A 20,753-nucleotide genomic window follows, 5' to 3' on the forward strand; every position below is an offset into this window, starting at 1 on the left:
GCCACAACAGAGGGGTGTCTGTTGAGAGGTCAGAGAAACGTTTGGTTCCTGAAGAGCGACAGCCTTTTCAGTATTTGCAGGGACAACAGTCTGGTTGATTGATAGATCTAACTTTGTAACATCAACCGAAATGGCCTTATTGTGCTGGTACTGCGAACGGCTGAAAGCAAGGGGAAACTACAGCCTTCATTTTTCCCGAGGACATGCAGCTCTACTGTATGGTTGCCGGCCGCGGTGGTCTAGTGGTTCTAGGCGCTCAGTCCGGAACCGCGTGACTGCTACGGTCGCAGGTTCGAATCCTGCCTCAGGCATGGATGTGTGTGATGTCCTTAGGTTAGTTAGGTTTAAGTAGTTCTAAGTTCTAGGGGACTGATGACCACAGATGTTAAGTCCCATAGTGCTCAGAGCCATTTGAACCATTTTTTTCTGCTGTATGGTAAATGGTGATGGCGTGCTCTAGGGTAAAGTATTCCGGAAGTAAAATAGCCCCCAATTCGGATCTCCAGGCAGGGACTATTCAGGAGGATGTCGTCGTCAGGAGAAACAAAACTGGTATTCTATGGATCGGAGCGTGGAATGTTAGATCCCTTAATCGGGCAGGTTGGTTAGAAAATTTTAAAACAGGAATCGATAGGTTGAAGTTACATATAGTGTAAATTAATGAAGTTCGGTGGTAAGAAGAACAGGACTTCTGGTCAGGCGAATACAGAGGTAGTGCAGGAGTGGGTTTAATAATGAATAAGAAAACAGGAATGCAGGTAAGCTACTCTGTACAGGATAGTGAACGTATTTTCGTAGCTAAGATAGACATGAAGCCCGCGTTGACCACAGTAGTACAAGTTTACATGCCATCTAGCTCCGCAGATGATGAGAAGATTGAAGAAATGTATGATGAGATAAAAGAAATTATTCAGACAGTTAAAGGAGAAAAAACTTTAATCGTGATGGGGGGACTGGAATTAGATGGTAGGAAAAGGTAGAGATGGTAAAATAGTAGGTGAATATTGACTGGGGGAAAAGGAATGAAAAAGAAAGACGCCTGGTAGAATTTTGCACAGAGCATAACTTAATCATCGCTAACACTTGGTTTAAGAATCATAAAAGAAGACTGTATATGTGGAAGAGACCTGGAGACATCAGAAGGTTTCAGATTGACTATATAATAGTTAGATAGGGATTTAAGAACCAGATTTTAAATTTTAAGGCGTTTCCAGGATCAGATGAGGTCTCTGAGCACAATGTACTGGTTATGAACTGTAGATCAAAACTGAAGAAACTGGAAAAAAGTAGGAAATTATGGAGATGGCACCTGGATGAGTTGAAAGAACCAGTGGGTAGTTGAGAGCGTCAGAGGGAGCATTATACAACGGTTGACTAGAACAGGGGAAAGGACCGTAGTGGAAGAGGAATGGGTAGCTTTAAGAGATGAATTAGTGAAGGCAACAGAGGATGAAGTAAGTAAAAAGAAAAGAGCTAATAGGAATCCTTGCATAAAACAGGAGATACTTAATTTAAAGGAGAAAATTTAAAAATGCAACAAATGAATCAGGCGAAAGGAAATACAAACGTTTAAGAGATGAGACTGACAAGAAATGCAAAATTCCTACGTAGGAATGAGTAGAGGACAAATGTAAGAATTTAGAAGCATTTTTCACTGGGGAAAGATAGATCCCGCCTACAGGAAAATTAAAGTGGCGTTTAGGAGAAACAGAAGCAGGCTTGTGACTATCAACAGATCAGATGATATACCAGTCCTACACAAAGAAGGGACATCTGAAAGGTGGAAGGAGTATACAGAAGGTCTATACAAGCGAGATAAACATGAAAGTAATATTACAGAAAGGTAAACTGACGTAGATGCAGATGAGATGGGAGATATGATACTACCAGAAGAATCTGATAAAGATTGAATGATCTAAGTCGAAACAAGCCCTGGGAGTAGACAACGTTCCGCCAGAACCACAGATAGCCTTGGGAGAGCCAGCCATGACGAAACTCTTCCATCTGGTGTCCAGGATGTATGACTCAGGCGAAATACCCTCAGACTTCAAGAAGAATGCAGTAAGTCCGATTCCAAAGAAAGCAGTTGCTGACCGGTGTAATTACCGAAAGATCAGTTTAGTAAGTCATGGTTGCAAAATACTAGCACGAATTCTTTACAGAAGAATGGAAAAACCGGTAGAAGCAGGCCTTGGGGAGATAAGTTTGGATTCTGGAGAACTGTAGGGACACGCGAGGGAATACTGACCCTATGACTTATCTTACAAGTTAAGGAAGGATTAACATACATTTCTCCCATTTGTGGACCCAGAGAAAGCTTTTGACAATGCTGACTGGAATACTCTGTCTGAAATTCTGAAGTTATCAGCGGTAAGGCACAGGGAGCGAAACACTATTTACAACTTGTACAGAAACCAAATGGTGAAAGGGAAGAAGTTCTTCTGAATGGAGTGAGACAGATGTGTAGCCTATCCCCGATGTTATTCTATATGTACACTGAACAAGCAGTAATGGAAACCAAAGAAAACTTTGGAGTATGAATTAAAGTTCAGGGAGAAGGAATAGCAACTATGAGGTTTACCAATGACATGGTAATTCTGCGAGAGACAGCAAAGGACAATGTCTTGAAAGTAGGATATAAGTTGAACACCAAGAAATCAAAAAAAGCATAACGGAGTGTAGTCGAATTACATCTGGTGATGCTAGGGGAATTAGATTAGGAAACGAAACACTTAAAGTTGCAGATGAATTTTGCTGTTTGAGCAGCAAAATAACTGATGATAACCGTAGGATATAAAATGTAGACTGGCAATGGAAAGAAAAGCATTTCTGAAGAAGATAAATGTGTTACCATCGAATATAGATCTAAGTATTAGGAAATTTTTTTCTGAAGGTATTTGTCTGGAGTGTTGCCACATGTGAAAGTGAAACATAGACGATAAACAGTTCAGGTAAAAAGAGAATAGAAGCTTTCGAACTGTGGTGCTACAGAAGAATGCTGAAGATTAGATTGGTCGATCACATAAACAACGAGGAGGTACTGAATAGAATTGGGGAGCCAAGGAATTTGCGGCACAATTTGGCCAGAAGATTGGATCGATTGATAGGTCACATGTTGAGACATCCAGTTTAGTATTTGAGGGAAGTATGAGTGGTAAAAATCGTAGAGGGAGACCAAGAGATGAATACAGTAAGCAGATTCGGAAAGATGGTTGCAGTAGTTATTCAGAGATGAAAAGGCTTGCAGAAGATAGAGTAGCTTGGAGAGCTGCATCAAGCCAGTCTTCGGACTGAAGACCACAATAATAAAAACAACAACAACAACAACAATTCTTCTCGATTCAAGCAAGGACTGTTTTGCACAAAGCATGAGTGAGGAATGGAAAACGAATCTTATGTGGCGATTGTTGGAGGGTTCTGATCAGACCAGCGAAAATGCACGTTCAGACCAAATTTTACCTTTTGTAATGTTTGGGAAGATGTTTGTGAACAGTTAAGCAGGCAGGCAAAAAATTGGCAGGAGACATTAAGAATATTTTTTCTTCTGAAAAGGGAGCATAGCTACGACAGAATTTGGGAAACCGAAATTTGTTACAACTGGAATGTTAATCGGTACAATTAATGAGAAAATAAATAGGACTAAGAGAAGAACTAACTATAGGCAGAGTCATGATAAGAGGAAGCTAAGTAAGGGAATATTTTGTAAGGAGACAGATAATAATGAGTAAGAATTTTATATTGCGTGTTTATTTGACAAAGAAAATGACATTGTAAGTGTGTAAATGAGGAGTTAATACTTGTTTGGTATCATTAATACACATTAAGGTTATGAGGTGCAGAATTCAGCTATGGCGCCTGACAGAATAAACGTGTGCTGTAATGAGTTGAATGTATGTGTTAATAGCAACATTAATGAATTTATGTAGGTGAAATCAAATCTGTAAGTTGGTGTTATTTGCATTCTGGCACCACCTGTGAAAGTTATTTTGTGGATGGAAATATACATACTCTAGTTATGAAATTGAGGTTCTTCGTGCCGAGGCAGTGCGCTCTGATGTTAACACTTTTGATGAAGGGAGGTATGCACTCCAGTTCTTAAGGTTACTGGCGGTCAGGCAAGGACATTCTGATTGATGTTTTATGGATAGATATATACATGGAGATATATGCACCAGTTATCGAGGTTATTCATATGCAGGCAGTATGGTAAACTTGGTTGAAGGTATCTGTGGGCACACAGCGATTGCTGTCAGGTGCTTTTAATATTGATGTCTCTGTTGTGCAGATAACGCTATATTGAAGGTATCTCAGGAGATTACAATGAATGCTAGTGAAGTGAAATTATATTGCTAATTGTATGAGCGAAAAGGTTGTGAAGACACATTTATTTATTGATGGTGTTCAGCAGATGAGTCATGAAAATGAAATATTTGCTGGAGAGAATGATTTTAATTTTTTTCGGTGAAAAAATGTCTATAATGAGAATGATTTTAACTGGATACTGAAGTGAGTAATGCAAGTCAGGTTCATTATTTTAATAGTAGTGCGAATGGCGATGATGACTGATTAATGATAAACAACAGATGGTTGCAGGTAGCACCAAATTAAGTGGTAATTGAATGGAAGTGATAAGCTTATTTAGAAGTTTTCTGAAGCAGTAAGACTGAGATCACATTATTCAAACAGCAGATACTAACAGTCAGTATTGTGGTGAATTCAGATCTAATATATATGAAGTAAATAAAAATTGAAGTACTGTATTAGGTTAACGATTCGGTGAGACATACTGTCGTGGACCTGTGGGTTAGGTTAATGTTGTGGGGTTTGGCTTAAGATTTTTGGGAGGATATTTTGCTATGGGAATTTGTGTATTTTGGAGATATGTTATTTATGGGTTTGTTAAAGGTAAGTATTTTTGATGGGCTAACTATGTGTATTTTTGCTTGAATGTGAGAGCTGAAAATATAAGCTACAACTGCAACAGCTACAATTGCTGTATAATTTTTTAGTATGTTAATTTGAATATGTAAAGAGAATGAGTTGAAATGAAAATTATTACCTACTGTTGTTGCACAAGTGATTTTAATTGGTAACCGACCATACTTCTTTTCATGCATGAGAATCCAGCTAGTAATAAGGGAAGGTCACCTGCTGATTAAGTAAATAATATTAAAAGCAATATAAAATTGTAGCATAAGCCGTCTGTGTCACTTTAAATTTACGTAAGATATTATTTTGGTTTGTGTGGATTTATCCATTCTTTGATGTTGATTAAGTTCAAATACAGTACTGTGTGCTGTTTTGGTTAAGGTGTTTTCTTTTTCTCACTGGCATTAAGCTATTAAGATGCAGCAGTCAGTTTTTGGTTTGGTCAAACGGAGAATTAGTTTGTAGATGCTAGCTCATGATACCAGTCGTCTGTTTAACATCCGAGTAATATTATTTGCACCATATCTTGATTTACTTTGTTTGGAGAAACTTTCTTTCAGATTAGTATAGTGGCATTGGGTTGGGATATTCTAGTCTTGAGTGGAACAAGTCGTTGCTACAGAAACGAAAAGTCTGTACCTAGCATACATTTCTTGCAAAAAATTCGATCTGTTTGTTTGTGCCTGGTTTCTTTCTAATATCTAGTTTTCGACTGCGTCAAGTCTGAATAGCAGAGGGTGTGGTAAGATTCGTTGTTTGATTTTTGTTTCTTGGTAGCACCACGTCAACTGACTATTAGAGGAGTTGGAAACAGCCCCCACATTCTGAGCTGCATCGTTGTAGAGAACTGGGAGGCACGTATTAAGGCATAAAAGGTATTGTGATCAGTGTTCGTGCGCTGTGATGTACACACTGCACGACAAAAAGAAAACAAGAGGCACCACGAAGGAATTATCAGGATGAGACAGAATGCGGTAGATGTGATGTGCATGTACAGGCAAACAAATGATTACAATTTCAGAAAATTGGCTCATTTATTCCAGAGAAAGACCTTCACAAATAGAGCAAGTCAAAAACGCTTCGACCCATCTCTGGCCCTTATGCAAACAGTTATTGGGCTTTGCATTGCTTCACAGAGCTGTTGGATGTCCTCCTAAGCAATATCGTGCCATATTCTCTGCAACTGGCACGTCAGATCGTTAAAATATAGAACTGCCTGGAGGTCCCTGCCCACAATGCTCCAAATATTAAATATTCTCAACTGGGGAGGGATCTGGCGTCCTTGCTGGCCAAGGGAGGCTTTCACGAGCACGAAGACATGCAGCATAAACTCTTGCCATGAGTGGGCGGGCATTAACTTGCTGAAATGTAAGCCCAGAATGGCTTTCTATGATGATGGATCTGTGATCACAGAAGTTGAATTTCAATTTGGTTTTAATTATTTATTTTGTTTTCCTGACGTGTTGCACTCACACATACATATAAAAACACAGGACATTAGAATCATTGTTTTACTATATACAGTTTACTATATACATTTTGTTGTTTGTATTGTTTACAGCTTTGTACTGATTCTTTTTTCTTTTTTGCACTAGGGTGCAAATTTTTGAGTATATATAACATTTAGGACTGGAGATGCTGCTGCAGAGATTAGAAAAGTTTTCTTGAAATTTTCTTTTTTTAAGGATATGAAGATGATATTTGTGGGTACATCAAATTGTTTGATACTGTTTGTGACAACAATCACTACGTTTATAGAGCAGTAAATGGGACTACTGAGTCGTAAATCCCGGAAATGCCTACGAGAAACCTTAAGGGAACCCGGAACCTAAAAATGGTGAAATTTTGGGTTTTCAGTTTATTGTGAAATAAAATACTACAGATCTTCCTCTTTAAAATGACATATTAATCTTACCTGTTGCTCAACTCCTAAGTATTGAAAATATTATTTTCAATAATGTGCTGTAGAGGACATGTCGCGACATTGAATTTGCATGGATACATGTTCATTGAAAACATCGTTTTTCAAAACTTCCGGTCTTTCCAAAGACTTTATATTATGTTGACAACAGGATTTGATAGGCAATTGTTTTGTCTGTGTATTGTGGTCTTTGGATACTATTGTTTACATTGAGCATTTGGTGGTTATTGCACGATTTTTGTTGTATTTCTATTGCGTAACTGGAACTTATCAAATATGCCTCGATTTAGTAACAGAGTTTACAAGAGGAAGAAGCCTCCTCCGAGGTACACTAGTGGAACTATGACAATTTCTCCGACCTTGGCAAATGATCCTGAAAATAGTGAGGTTATTCATGAAGTGAAATCTACTCCTGTCTCTAGCACAATCGAGAAGTTGCATGGATCAACTGAAAAATACTGCAGTTTATTGGAGAAGTGTAGTGAGGATAATGTGAACGAAATAATTAACATTTCATCGCTCTCAAAGGTGATTGAGAGTTCAGTATTGTGTAAGGAATGTTGCAAATTGAGTATGTCAGTAAATGTCAAGCGACGCATAGGACTTGCAGCAGAAATCTGTCTCCATTGTACTAGTTGTCATTACAGTGTTTCATTTTGGAACTCAGAATATGTCGAAATAGGCCAAGGTGAAACTCATAGTGAGAAAAGCAAGTATTATGGTGTAAATATTAGATGTGTTTATGCTCTAACGTCAATCGGTAAGGGATACTCTGCTGGTCAAATGTTTTGTAGTGTAATGAATCTACCACCACCACCAACGAAATTCTCAAAATATAACTCGGTTGTTGGATCCTTTGTTGAAGATATTGCCCAACAATCCATAAAAGAAGCAGTAGAGGAGGATGTGGCGGTGAATGAAGAAATTCCAGATGTTCAGAATCCTCGGGACCTGACTGTCGCACTACATGGTACGTGGCAGAAGCGCGGGCACACTTCACGTAATGGGGTAATAACGGCAACAAGTGCTGATACTACAAAATTTATAGATGTTGTAATTAAATCCAAGCGCTGTAGGTGTCCTAAAAGAGTGAAAGATGGGCATGCAGAAAACTGTCGAAGGAATGACAGTAGGTCTAGTGGGCCATGGAAGTTTCCGCCGTGAAAGACATTTTCAGTCGTTCTCTTCTGTGCTACAAGGTCAGATACCTACAGTTCCTGGGTGATGGTAATTCGAAGTCTTTTGCTGGTGTATCTGAGCTGAAACCTTATGGGAATGATGTTACCATTACTAAACAGGAGTGCATAGGTCACGTTCAGAAACGTATGGGAACAAGGCTGCGTCGACTGAAGACCACAATGAAAGGCCAAGTACTCAGTGATGGAAAACCTTTGGGTGGAGCTAAAAGCTTGACAGACAAGGTAATCAACAGATTGCAGAGAGACTATGGACTGGCAATAAGACAAAATACTCACAGTGTTGATGCAATGGAAAAGACTGTAATCGCACTTTACTACCACACCTTATCGACTGACGAGGAACCACTACATAGACTATGCCCACAGGGACCCAATTACTGGTGCAAGTACAACAAATATCAGGGATCTGAACGTGTATACAAGCATCATCACATTCTACCAAAAACTGTCATGAAGGCTATAAAACCAATTTTCAGAGATCTTTCTGCAACTGAACTTTTGAAGAAATGTCTCCATGGACGTACACAAAATCAAAATGAGAGTGCGAATAATGTAATTTGGACCAGAATCCCAAAAAATGTGTTTGTGGAAATTCATACTCTTCATTTGGAGTATATGATGTCACTGCTACGTACAACAAAGGTAACATTATAAAGTGCAATGTGCTGCAGAAGTCGGATGTGATGCCCGGAAAGTACGTGGCGAGTGCAATGATGTCGATAGACAATGAGAGGAAACGCGATGCTGAAAGGAAAGAAAAGGAGTGTGAGAGGCAAGCCAGACAAAGAATGAAAGGTGTGAAAAGAAGGCTAGATGGGGAGATGTCTAGTGACAGTGAAAACCCCTCTTATGATGCTGGACTCCACTAAAATGTTAGTGAAACTTTGAATCTCGTTTCCCACAAGTTCACTTTTTTGCCATATAAGGAACATTTTCTGCTAAACTATTAGAGATAAAGACTTAACATTTTCAAGGAATGTAAACAGTGACAATATACGCCTTGTATCATAGCCTTTTTGCGATACATAATTGATAACAGATTTTATTTCAAAGATACTATGCCAAAAAATGTGTCAATTATTTTCAGTAACAAAATAATTAATATCTTCCCAAAAAACAACAATAAATTAAAATCCATATGGTACATGGTATTAAATATATGTAATATTATACTGTAAAAGTTTCATCATTCTGGTGTAAATAGTTCATAAGAAAATGTTCCTTACACTTAACATTGGAGGTATAGGACGTTCCGGGTCCCCTTAACAACGGACACCGCTGTGCACGCGCGCCCTGTTGTAATGCTAGCAGCCGACACGGGGAGTTCTGTGGAAGCCAAGAGAACGTGTTTTGACACCTGTGAGGGCAAGGACATGGGAGACATGCTACGCCAGGCGAGCTTTGCGGCACGTCAGTAGGTGGCAGCTCATTTGAGGCATGAGGATTGGCAGGCCTCGTAGTATGAGAAATACTACCCGAGCTTGAGGCTCTGAACGCACAGTGGCAATAACCGCCTTGACCGAACTGACTCAATAACGAAAATATTGAATAATGGAAACTTTAAATAAAAACTTAACTAAACCTGGGACAGAACCCAGTCACATGGTTTTAAAGACAAAAATGAGGTGAGTTCGTGTGTAAATAAGTATCCTCACTCGAGATATAGTTTTCAAGGTATTTAACGTTAAATGTTTTGGATGTAAAATGATTTTTTAAAATTAATAATTCACAAATGCCTTGAGCGATTCATACAAACGTAGTGTTCATAGATAGGTCTCAGTGAGTACTATTGAACTGTTATATTTTGTAACGTCGCGAGTTAATACGCAGTAACATTCGTTGCTATACAGCACGCAGTATTGGAGCCGGAGGCTGTGAAAGAAACTGCCACTTGTGTCTTAGCCAATGAGTCATGTACACCTGCTACTACGGCAGCGTGAGAACGGCTCCTGTGTCACTTCTTAGCGACCGTACATTCACCACCTATAAGAACCTAAATAAATGATAGTGAATATTATTCACTCGTTTTCAAAATCGATACACTACCTTTCGACATTCAGGAGAAAATTTCATCCAAATTTAAACTTTATAACTATCATAGTTTCAGAGATAAAAGCAATTGCTAAAAAAGTCAAAAATCGACACTTAGGGAACTAAATTCAGTTTGGAAATATAATAGTTTATGTTTTAGTATTATCTAAAAACATAAACAGAACTCTCAGTGTGCAGAATTAATTGATTGAGATTTTCATATTAAAACTTTAATTATTTTTCCTTTCGTAATATAAAAATCAGACAAAATCATTGTTAGTGTCTAATATTGTTGTGAGAGTATTTGTGAGTGAATGAGAGTGTGTACGTGGGACATTCGACAAATTGAAATGTTGCATTATATACCGTCTTAAGTAACCTGCGAGAGTTACACAAGCCTGTTGTCGGAAAATGATCCCAGGGAAAGTACCCACCTTGCTGATGACGTATGTCTAGGTGCGATTGCTAATGTAACAGAGCTGGAGTATCATCTGTATCTAAAGGATATTTCCAGATTTATTGTATTTTAGTTTTCGTTTATTAAACATTACTTGAATATTTGCATGTCAGATTGACGCAAATGCGTCTGTATGTAAGGATTGGTTCAGGCCAGTTTTGGCGCGAGTATGATCATGAGCGACCGTTCTGATTGGCAGCGAATACGATCAGCCAATCAGAATTTAGACGGTTCCCGCTCGTTACCTGATAGTTATACTGGGAGTGAGGCTACAAGAAAGGAGTCTTTCGCTAGCTTTGAATGCAGACGGTCATGTTACTAGTGCCAGTCAAAATAATGTGAAAAATGAAGGAATATTGAGTTTCTCGCGTTTGATACGTGTCGTGACTAACGCTGATGTAGTTACGGACAGTTTTGTGAAGTTTGGAAGTTTTAGAACTGTAGTGTTGGAATGATATTCGCGTGTGAAAATTTGGCCTTCGTAGTATCCGCCTGGAATGTTTCAGTTTTCAACCATTGATCATTTTTGGCGAGCAATTTCTTTTTTGAATTCCACCAGATGGACCGAATGAAATAACTCATGTTAGTGGTGGAATTAATACTGTGGAAACGTTTTTTAACTCGGGTCGGATTTTGACACATTTCTAACTGCTGTGCGTGCAAAATGAGTGTATGAATTGTGAACTTGACGAAAATAACCGGTAGTTTAAATGTGGACTGAACAGTGCCGTTTCCTTGGTTATAAGAACAAATGAACATTTTTGTGTGGAAATTTCAGACATTATTTTCCAGAAGCCAATCCATTCTCTTACTGCCCGACTGCCCGATAAATTTTGTTTGACAGCCTTTTTTTTCGGAACTTTATTTCATTACTAGAGTTGCGCGGCCTCAGTAATTATAGATGTTAGATGGTGTTTTTTATCAACGCTGCTTTTACATCATCTTATAAGTATCTACGTTGCCGAGTCAAAGGACATCGAGCAGACGCCGTCCTGAGGCAGGTGAATTTCTAATTTGCAGCCTGCACACCGAATATCTTTCAAACCCCGCCATGCCGCAATTTCTTGTGAATATTACATATTTTAAATTGCCGACCAGAATGTATATTCCACACACGAAAACGTGAATTTTCTCGTTAATAAAAATGAAATAGTGAAAATAGCGCAGCATTAGAAAATGGATGCTATTCAGCATGTAAGTCTGTTGTGCTTATAACTTCCGACTCCCTTTTCTGAGAGCGCTGGGGTTCCAGCTACCCTAGCGGCCAGTCGTCCCGACAACGCAGAGGAGGCCACGTCAGTCTGGTGAGTGGCCTGCAGCTACCCTCTCTATCCGAAACCTACATTACCCGCGCTCGTGTTGGATCCGACCCCACCTTACTGTTTGCGTCACACTTATTAGTTTCTTTTGTGGGGAGGATTCAACCCCATATTGATGTTTACATTAGATTTAAGTTTTGTTTTCTCTTCTAGTATCTTACTAAAATGGCGAATCAACTCCTTAGAACTCCTGAGGAGATATACAACGAGTTTCTCCGACAGGAGGCTGAGTCAGAGGATGGCGACAATATCGATGCAGAAAACTGTTCAGAAACCACCTACTACATTATGTGGACAAAGACATTTATTATTGAGAACTTTATATTTCGAAACTGCTGACACACTAATTATTTTCTACAAGTAGTAAGAGATGTTCCTCATTTATTTCCTATCTGTAGAATTTCTAAAGCACTCAAGTTTCTAGTTGATGACTGAATCTATTGATTTTTACTATGTTTTCAATAATTTTATAGAGAATATTTCTATTAAGGTATTTTTTTGTAATCAAATTCCTGTTTTTTTTTTCAAAGTACTTTATATTCTTATTTATTGACTATAAAAATAAAAAAAAATTTTATAACAAATACTATATGTGTTTAATTGATAACACAACTTTTTCCCATTATTGATTTTTTACTGTACCCCGAAAAATCGATATTTGGAGGGTGGGGTCTGATCCAACCCCACCTTATCATTTATGTCAGGAAACTTCACCTTACCGTTAGAGGGTTAATCTATTTTCTAAGATAAGTCGTAGGGTCAGTATTGCCTCACGTGTTCCAAAATTCTACGGAATCCAAACTGATCTTCTCCGAGGTCGGCTTCTACCAGTTTTTCCATTCGTCTGTAAGGAATTTGCGTTAGTATTTTGCAGCTGTGACTTATTAAACTGATAGTTCGGTAATTTTCACATCTGTCAACACCTGCTTTCTTTGGGATTGGAATTATTATATTCTTCTTGAAGTCTGAGGGTATTTCGCCTGTCTCATATATCTTGCTCACCAGATGGTAGAGTTTTGTCAGGACTGGCTCTCCCAAGGCCGTCAGTAGTTCCAATGGAATGTTGTCTACTCCCGGGGCCTTGTTTCGACTCAGGTCTTTCAGTGCTCTGTCAAACTCTTCACGCAGTATCGTATCTCCCATTTCATCTTCATCTACATCCTCTTCCATTTCCATAATATTGTCCTCAAGTACATCGCCCTTGTATAGACCCTCTATATACTTCTTCCACCTTTCTGCTTTCCCTTCTTTGCTTAGAACCGGGTTTCCATCTGAGCTCTTGATATTCACACAAGTGGCTCTCTGTTCTCCAAAGGTCTCTTTAATTTTCCTGTAGGCAGTATCTATCATACCCCTAGTGAGATAAGCCTCTATATTCTTCCATTTGTCTAATTGTTTATTATTTATTGATGATATAACGGCCTAAAATAGCGTCCTTATGAACAAAAAACACTTTTTGTGACCAAACCATTAAAGTTACTGAAAAACTACGAGCAGCATTGAAAAACTGATGAAATTTGAGTAATATGTATTTACAAAATTAAGATTATAGTTTATGTAAGTTTTCGGAAGTCGGGAGTGCACGATTTTAACTCGCGTCTGTATGAGTCTGCAAGTAATGACAGCCATTTTCGTGTGAGGAAACGTTGTGTTGGGCGGTCAGCTGGAAAGGAGTCTGCAGCAGGCAGAACACACACTAATAAGCGAAAACATTGTGACTACTGCTCACAGCGAAGTTGGATGCTGCCTGTTGGCGTTGCTGGCACGTGATGCGGTAACAAAAGTACGTAAGCGGAGCAGACACCGACGGTGGATCACCCTAGAGTAGATAGGCGCTGCCAATGGGGAAATCTATTGAAGTAAACGACTCTGACAAGGGGCAGATTATTATTACGCAAAGGCTGTGAAAGAGTATCTCAAAAACAGCGAAGCTGGTCGAATGTTTACTTGATGTCGTCATGAGCATCTACAGAAAGAAGTAGATGGACAGTGAAACTAACACTAGGCGCTAAATAGTTGAACGTCCACGACTCCTCACAGAATGTGGGGTTCGCAGGCTTGTCTCCTCTGTAAAGTAAGATAGATGGTGATCTGGGGCATCTCTGGCCAAAGAGCACAACGCCGGCGCACGCACAAGTGTTTTGGAGCACACCATTGATCATACATTGTTGAAAATGGAGCTCCGTAGCAGACCACCCTTACGTGTTCACATGTTGACCCAACGAAATTGTCAATTACGATTACGGTGGGCACGTGACCATTAGGATTCGACCGTCGTTCAACGGAAACGTGTCGGCCCTTCGGGTGAATCACTTTTTTGCTTCAATAGGTCGATGATCGTCTCCACAAATGGCGTCTCGAGGCGAGCGGCGGCTCGAAACGTTCAGGGCGCCACGAACACAGGTTGGTGTGAGCAGCATTATGCTATGGGAGACATTCTCCTGCGCTTGCAAGGGACCTATTGTAGTAATCAAAGACACACTGTGAGCTGCGAAACGACTTGCATCCCCTCATACTTGACGTCTTCCCCGCTGGCGAAGTAATCTTTGAGTAGTATAATTGTCCGTGTCTCGGAGCCAAAATCGTTATACAGTGGTTTGAAGAGCAATATAGTGAACTCTCGTTGATGTCTCGGCGACCAACTTCGCCTGATGTCATTCCTATGGAAACCATCTGGGTCGGTATCGGTGCCATCACCGCATACGCAAATCAGCGACCAGTTATTTACGCGAATTACATGACTTTTGCGTAGACATCTAATGCCGCACACCTCCACAAACCTACCAGCAAACTGTCAGATCCCTGATACGCAGAATCAGTGACGCATTTCGTTCCAAAGACGAACAGACAAGCTATTAAGCAGGTGGTCATAATGTTTTGGTTCGTCAGTGTATTCGCGGCCGGACGTCGCCTCGTGTGTGTATCAGAAATATTTTTAAGTATTTGCTCGTGAACTTGTAAAAAGTTTCGTGTGTGACGATCGCAAAGGGTCTGAAGTATTTTTAACTCGTATGGACTCAGAAAAAGTCCGCGTCGGGTGAACTTGTTGGTTGGGACTTGTGCTACTTCGCGTGTGACGATCACAAAGAGTTTGGAGGATTTTCAGCGTGAGGACTCAATAATTCGAGTTATGCGACTTGGTTTAAACCTTAAAAACTGTTCTGGAATTAACTTTGAGAGTGATCAACTCTTAGAATATTGTTAGTTCGCGATCACAGAACTTGAGCTTAGAACTGTGCTGAAGCAACTTTAAAAATTTTCCGAAGATTTTCGAAAGTTTGAGGAACCACTTGATGCTGTTCAGCTTTCGTAGGTCCTTGCACTGACAAATACGTTTTTTTTAATCTTAAACGATTGTGAATAATGTGAAGGGATATTTTAGTTTCCTGTAATAGACACAGTTTTTAAAAAAATTAAAACTCTATGTAAGTGAACGTTATTTTGCCGCATATTCTTGCAAGCATATACTAAACGTGTACCTGATTTAACCTAGGGTTAATGTGATGGTTGCATTTGTTGATCACTTGACAGTGACATAAGGTTCAGCAAGAAGATTAGTGTTAACATTCATTATCATTTTACATTTCCTAAATTTATTACACAACGTTGTATGTTACATCATCTCATGATACAAACAATGCTGGTCTCTTCGGTTGGTCACCTAACGCAGTTCAAAATGGTTCAAATGGCTCTGAGCACTATGCGACTTTACTTCTGAGGTCATCAGTCGCCTAGAACTTAGAACTAATTAAACCTAACTAACCTAAGGACATCACACACATCCATGCCCGGGGCAGGATTCGAACCTGCGACCGTAGCGGTCTCTCGGCTCCAGACTGTAGCGCCCAGAACCGCATGGCCACTCCGGCCGGCCCTAACGCAGTTAATAAAAATACCTGATATCGAGACGGTGACTTTTTTCCTTTGCATGTTATGTAGAAGGACCTGCAGGAAACAGTGGTAGGCTGCCTCTAATAGCAATCGGAGAGCTTGAGTTCACGACGCATTCACAGAGCAGACCAGAAATCACAAATATCTTATCAATAGGACCTGAACTTAACTCTCTCACAGCAGCTAACTTACTGGAAGAGTCCCCTAGTATTTTCTGCTCACTAACCACAGGCTTATACACGGTGAATCACCTACAACGTGCTCCACCTTCAGTGTTTCGTCTGTGAAAAACGGGCCTATGAGCTGATGGGGCACTATCCCACACCACACGTTTATACTCCATGGACGCTGACGTCGCACGTATCGAAGCCAAAAGGGATTGTCAACAGACAAATAATGCTCGTATCGGCGGTTCTCATGGCAATGATTTGTAAACGTGACTTCATTACTAAATAAGATACATGATACATCTGGAGGATCCTGCCTTAATACCCATGTACAAAAGTTAACACCACTCTCATAATCGTTTCCGTGCAGCTCTTGATAGAGAGAGATCTTATATGGATGGAATCTATGCCGTTGGAGAATGCATTAGACGCTTGCCTGTCTCAAGCCAAGTTCTCGTGCGATTGTGACGGAACTAACGTGCGGATCAAGTGCAAAAGCAGCAAGGACATTTATTTCCCCTCCTCTATCGTCGCTTGTTTCTTTCTGTTATGTTGACTAGGTATTGCACTACCACCTTCACGTAATTGGTTGAAGAGGTTGATAAATAACTGCTGAGATACTTGACGTCTATTGGAATATCTTACTGCATACACCGCGCAAGAACGGACTGAATTGTTCCTATCTCTCCATACACCGTGAGCATGTCGGCTTTTTCTGCATTGGTAAATCCCATCGACCACTCACGACCTGCTGCTTGGACTCTCACACACTAACTGACTGGCAAGTCGCAATGCACTCAATGAACACACAAGCACACTGTACGCAAACATGACAACATCGTACCTACGCCTATGCAGGTTGAATGGCACAAAAAATTGTTGGTACAAACTTTTTAAAACACGATATCTCGTAACCGACTCGCACTACAACCCTACAACAAACAGCACAGACATTCTAATTTACCCCACTTTTGGTTTTTTACTGTCAGGAGGCACTGTTACATTTAAAAAGTGTATGTTCGCACAAAAAACACACTTCTATTTATTATTACTATCTGTGTATCGGTTAACAATAAGAGCCCGTAACAACGAGTCCGTTCTGTGAGCCCGCATCTCGTGGTCGTGCGGTAGCGTTCTCGCTTCCCACGCCCGGGTACCCGGGTTCGATTCCCGGCGGGGTCAGGGATTTTCTCTGCCTCGTGATGGCTGGGTGTTGTGTGCTGTCCTTAGGTTAGTTAGGTTTAAGTAGTTCTAAGTTCTAGGGGACTTATGACCACAGCAGTTGAGTCCCATAGTGCTCAGAGCCATTTGAACCATTCTGTGAAAACTGTACATCAATAGCACTTTTCTTTTCCACAGTATTTGCGGAGCTAGTTTTAGGTGATTCATCCTATATACGAAGTCACGGCATTATACAAGAGGGTGTAATGTGAAAATTTGACACCAGCTTAAATGAGGAAGAACTCTTGCATGCGCTCATTTCGTATTTCATCCCATACTCTCTTGCATGTTAGATGCAGGTCCAAAAAGATGATGAAAGGTTAGATGCATGTCAAAAAAGGTGATGAAGGACGGAAATGCCACAACCGCTCCATTTAGCGCGTGTGTGATTCATTTTGCCCCGATGATTTTGCCAGGCGATTTTATAATTTACAGATGAGTTGCCTGGTGGCGGTATATGTCCCTTCCGTGCGAAACAGTTTAAACTGCCTCAGCTTTGGTTCAAATGGTTCAAATGGCTCTGAGCACTATGGGACTCAACTGCTGTGGTTATCAGTCCCCTAGAACTTAGAACTACTTAAACCTAACTAACCTAAGGACATCACACACATCCATGCCCGAGGCAGAATTCGAACCTGCGACCGTAGCAGTCGCACGGTTCCGGACTGCGCGCCTAGAACCGCGAGACCACCGCGGCCGGCGCCTCAGCTTTAACCGTGCAAGCAGTCAGTACTGCTCCACCGTAACATGAGCTAACTGCGGTGAAAATCACGCTAGAGCCAACTGCCCTGCAACCCAGCTGCGTTGTGTACCTTGCAACCAGGAGCGGAGTTCCCAGAGTAAGCACGCCACAGGTGCAGTTTAGACATAAAAACTGACCGACGGCCGGCCGCTACAGAGACTAAGTCGGAGTCGTTCACTTAAGGTGGAGAAAAAAACCGACCGCCCTCAAAACGCTAAGTCCGACCATGTGCGCAATCTGGCAACGCTGTAAGATTTTACAAGTCTGAACATCGAAGATAATTCGCTTCACATTCTGCCCACCAGCAATAACAAATACTTCCATAAACAATTCGGCAGGACAGCTCGTGGCTGCGTCACGATCAAAACAGCTTACGCTCGAGCGTTTAATCGCACTGCAGCAGCTACCGGCCACCGGCCAGACGCCACCCGCAGCCTGACATTGGGCGCCGACCAGTTGAACGAGGCGGGACGCTGTCAGGGTATGTATTAACTGCCATTTTCGAATTTGCAGTTCTTGTTATCATCTTGCAGTTAAGGATTGGAGTTTTCATATTTGAAAATCATGAACTATGGTTAAGCATAGTAAAATTGGGTCGAAAGTGGAAAAAGGTGTAACATCTGCAACACAATATTTACTTTTGGTATAATAGAGGGGTAAATGCAAAGGAGGAAGCTCGAAAGATTAAAACTCTGGGTGGAGCGAGTGCTTTTTGGAAAAATATGCCAGAAAAAGATATTGTTGTTTCAACAAAGGCCGTTCTGGCATTAATAATTTTACACAATACAGAAGTCTCGACTACTGATGTTAGTGATGGATTACTATTTAACCATCGTGCGACATTTGCATTCAACAGGCAAGGTTCAGAAATCTGGTGTAGGAGTGAGTACTACATGCTCTAATTCGAAACAACAAAGATCAAGGGAATGACTATTATTGCAGTTTTGCTTGAACGTCATCAGGTCGCTCATTGAGCATTCCCATGAAATACTGTTACTGGTGACTTGCTATGATACCTTTATCGTAAACTTCCTAAGAAGAAATGAGAGGCACAGCCCTACCAAAAGACGTAAATTGGAGGGAGCAAAGAGTAGTGTGAACATAATATTTTCTATCTGATAGCTCCAGAAGTGTGTTTTGCACTACGAATTCTTCCCCAGGGGTGTGTCCATCACAGCTGGAATTTGTTGCCGAAATCTGAGACACCTTTCGGTCGCAGTGTAAGAAAATTGACCGACAGAACTACATCACGTGTACTACTGCATGATAACGCACTCTGTTGATTTGAGAATCAAAACTATCCAGGATATTGATAGGGAAGTCATCTCTCAAGCACTTATCCCTCTGACCATATACTCGTTAAATTTTACCCATCCCGCTCTTGATCGATCAACCGTCAAGGCAATTCGTTTCTACACGAAAATGCTCTTGAAACTACACTGGTTTAATGACATCGTTAGAGCCAGTAGGTTTCTACAGACGTAAAATTTGTAAACTACTTTAGCACTGTCAGATTGTTTCAGATATTGTGAATCAATATAATGTTGCTGATTAATTTCTCTTTGATGATTACTGTTGTGTTCAATCAACTAATGGGAAACGCAGTTAAAATATTCACTGCACTAATATAAATTAAATTCAACATACTACAGGAACATCACGACGACAGTCTTGAAAGGTCTCTGTTGGATTCCTTTCATGTTAATTTCTTAAATCTGTTGTCATTTACGGCATAAATTCCTCTTCTAAATTTACTGTGGTGTTTCTGACTATCTGGGAGGAGACTGAGCAGTGAAACGTGTTACTTTTACACATAAACAAGAACGATCTGTCACACTACTACACTTTAAAACACAGTTTATATGTAATTCATGTCACACAGTCTCATACGGAACCTACATCCGCTTTCTTTTATATACTGTATATGATAAGATACTGTCACCCCCTTCCCTTCTGTGTGAAAGAATGAATGAGCAAAAGTATTTCTAGTTGCATGCTGGATGGTAGCAGACAAGCCTGTCTGCTAGAGAACGGTAGGACCAACGTCGGAACAGGTAGCTACGCTTTCTAAAAGCAAAGAGGTTGCTATCCTTAGTATGGTCCTGTCCGTCCCTTGTCATGTTGGTATAGGAAGCTGCCTCTCTGGTCACTTCCGTTGGTATTTGTGAGGCACCCCTCAGGAAGGGACCACGGCAGTCTGTCCACGGCGAGCGTCTGAAGTGGTAAGATCTCCGGCTAAGTGCGTGTCTGCTAAGTCTGTAGGACAATGGATTTCTTAAGATCAGCCTAACTGAAAATTTAATCACCTTTATTTCAGGTTTAGCTCTAAAATATCTAATGTTATCTTAAATTGCAAAGCAGTGTAATTCGAGTGTGAAGTTCAGAATAATATTCCGGTAGTTGCTTTGTCACTACTTTGTGAGTAAAGCGGAACCACGTGTTGATCCGTAACTCTAAGTTCATCAATCTTAAATGCGAATGTGCGTGAGATTATAACGTCTCGTCTTGACAATATTTTTCAATATAGCAACTTTTCTTTATGTTCAACCCACGTGGGGTGTACTTTGCGAGACCAGTACCACGTGCTTATACAATTGTTTGACCCATCAGGTTAATAGTAAGACGATAGTAACCAGTTCGAGGTTTTTCTTTTGTAAATTGAGTTTCGATGTAATTTATTTTAATTATCAAAATTATTGTGGAGTTACACTCTTTGTGTAAACCAAGTTGACCACGTGAAGCATGTGGTGTAATCATCAAAGTAGCCCTCAGCTATTCTATTCGGGAAGATTTCACAGGTAGTTAGTATGAATTTAGTATACCAGTGTGTGGTAATTACATGACGCAGGATTGTGCTACGAACGTAACTTCTTTGG

The sequence above is a fragment of the Schistocerca nitens genome, chromosome 3 (genome assembly GCF_023898315.1).
Source record: "Schistocerca nitens isolate TAMUIC-IGC-003100 chromosome 3, iqSchNite1.1, whole genome shotgun sequence".
Lineage (NCBI taxonomy): Eukaryota > Metazoa > Arthropoda > Insecta > Orthoptera > Acrididae > Schistocerca > Schistocerca nitens.